The 2998-nt window shown below is 27.3% G+C and overlaps 1 protein-coding gene across 1 annotated transcript in view; it reads right to left on the bottom strand.

The window, feature by feature from the left end:
• LOC102676607 overlaps positions 1–2426 on the bottom strand; it is a 26214-nt gene extending 23788 nt beyond the window's left edge. Inside the window, exon 1 of the mRNA XM_006618255.2 lies at positions 1414–2426. The gene's annotated coding sequence lies outside the window, so the exon portion shown is untranslated. The remainder of the gene's footprint in view (positions 1–1413) is intronic.
• Positions 2427–2998: the final 572 nt, after the last annotated feature.

Below are 2998 nucleotides of genomic sequence, written 5' to 3'. Positions count from 1 at the left end.
AATATTATTATATATTATATATAATATTATTATATATATATTATATATTTTTAATTATATTATGGAAAATTCGTTTTTAAATATAAATCTATTTCATTTAATTATGAGTCAATTTTATATATTATATATAAAGAAATAAATCATGTTAAAAATATATCTTACAATTAATTATATATTATTCAAATTTAATATATAATAAATAAATAAAAATAAATAAAAATAATTAGTTAATAAAAACCAAGTTTTTGTTACAGATAGATAGATCAATAATTACTTAATAAAATTACATCAGTTTCACAAGTTTTTTATCTAAGATTTAATGTGATAGGTAAACCTATAATCGCAATGCAACCGAAACTTCCACATGTCCGTTCATACAACCCCTCTAGTCATTTTCCCTTTCCCCAATCCCTTTCCCTTAATCTCATCCCTTCCCCAACTTCTTTGCATCCACGTTGATTTGTTACTCTCCGTTTTGGCACGACGTCACTATTCCCCTATTGCACTGTCATCGTACCAACCCCACAAAGTCACTCCCTATTCCTGACGCATACTTGTTCCGTCTCTTTTCCATTCTATTTACCTATCCTTCTGCGTCATCTTCTAAGCGCAATTACGTCTCGTCCACGTCGACCCGTTTGCACGAGACGCTTTTAAGGTCGTTGACCTTGAAGATGTTCGATGACATATTGTCATGGATGATGCTTCTTATATATATCTCGGTATCTTCTTACGTCCAGCCCTACTTGGCATTAGATTACCTCGAATCCTTTTATGCTGCATAGTACGTCTACCTTCGTTCATTTACCTTGTACTGAATCTATGCATTTATTTAGCACTAATAATACGAGTTTGTGTCATAATAACACGAATTAACTAATTCATTATTATGGGTTCGGACAGTTAGCAATATTTTGATATCTTTATCGCGGAAAGTTTTAAAATGTTCTTATGGAGAAAAAACAGGTTATTTATGACATGCTAATATATATTTTGTTTTAGGATATGAATGTATATATTTTGATTGTTAACCTTTTACATGACTTTTACGACTATCTTGGTTATGTAGTATAGTTGTACTTTCACTGTTTCGTTTGGAGAATGGTTCACACTTAATAATTCATAATATACACAAATTCTAATAATAGACTTTATATTATAAAAAATGAAATAAGTATTTTAATATTCGATTCGAATAGTAAATTTGAATAGTAGTTATTTACATAATGAATTATTTATAATAATTAAAAATTGTTAATATAATTATTTATATATTTATTCATATATATTATAAGAAATAAATTGCTTTTTATATATTTTATATATATAAATTCCTATTTTTAATAATTAAAAAATTTATATTAAAATTTTTATACTATAATTTTTTCTAAAAAGAAAAACAATAATATTTACCTTCTATAATTTGAATATAATGATACTGAAGTAATCCATAGATGAGTATTCAACAAAGTAACGAAGATATTAAATACGAACAATATTAGCCATAACACCATAATCTAAAAACATAAATTCACAATATTCACATTTTAACAAAATCACTTATAGAAATACACCATTATAGAAGCACAAATAGATTTTATATTTTAAAAAGATCTTATCACAAATATCATAGTAATTATATTATTATATACACTACATTTAACTATTTTGGAAAAATGAGTTTTGAATTTAATTTACTTTTTACGGCATGATAGCAAAAGCATATTTTTATTTTCTGTTTTGGCGCCACATGAGTAGTTAATCAAGAATACAAAACATCGATAAAACAGTTTCAAAATCGATCAAAGATCGTCAAAAATAGAAAGCAAGTTCAAAGTATTCTTATGTCACAATTTTTTTTGAATATAAATCTATAAAAATTGCACTAAACAATTCACGATGCATAGATTTAATTTCTTGTGTCAACAGTTAGCTCAAATAAATAATTAACTTTTTCACTAATGCGCGAAATATACAATTTGAAATAGAATATGGCGGTTGGACGGTAATTTTAACACAAAGCGTATAGAGAGGAACAATGTTAATACAATAATATTGTTATAATTAGTGAATTATGATTATGACTGCAATGCGCAAAAGAAATCGTAAATTGAATCCCAATCGGCACACGATGTTACGTTAATACGAAGACGATTGTGCAGTACGTGCGATGTAGTGACGGTGCCACGAGTAACTGCGGCAACGTGCACAAAACACGTTCGATCGATAATACAGGTTGCCGCGGAACTGCAATAGCCAATAGCAATCAGATCATATAAGGACACATGCGAGGAACACGTGGAAACTGGAAATTCGGTCGCGGTTTAATTTATTGACAATATAAGCGATGTTGTCGGCGGGAAACGCGTCATACGACTGACGAGTACTTTACCACCCTCACGGATTCCCCTTTCCTCCACCCTCTTTTTCCACCCTCCCTCCCCGATTCATTTCACCCCAGACTCGTTCGTTCAACCCCAATGTTCAAGAATATGCTGTAGATGCTTGTATATTATTGGCACGATACAAATTAATATCTTTTCAACAAAGAAAATTCTGAAAATCCTTGTTATTTCATTCTGTATAATTAAAATTAATGTGGATCATAACCAGTGTTTTTTATAAAACGTTCTTTATAACGACATTATATAATATCATTAATATAAAATTAATCATTTAATCATCATTAAATATCTTCATATTATTATTAATCGATCTAAGAAATTAAATTTACAATACAAAAATTAATAGTTTGAAAGTTATAAAATACTATTAAACTATCTTAATAAATCCAAGTAAAATGTTGTTAAAATTTTATGTCAACAAGTAAATATTATAATAATATATCTTGTAAATGTAGAATTTTAATTGAAGTAATTGTAAAAATCTGTAGGAAATATAAATATTATTGAGAAAAATGTAAATTCAAAACATGAAAAGAAAAATTAGATTTAATAAATGTATATGTATTATTATATTATATATTATTTAATACATA

Source organism: Apis dorsata, unplaced genomic scaffold (assembly GCF_000469605.1).
Source record: "Apis dorsata unplaced genomic scaffold, Apis dorsata 1.3 scaffold_346, whole genome shotgun sequence".
In the NCBI taxonomy this organism is placed as follows: domain Eukaryota; kingdom Metazoa; phylum Arthropoda; class Insecta; order Hymenoptera; family Apidae; genus Apis; species Apis dorsata.
The sequence above is the reverse complement of the archived record's forward strand: the minus strand, read 5'-3'. Positions and strand labels throughout refer to the sequence as shown.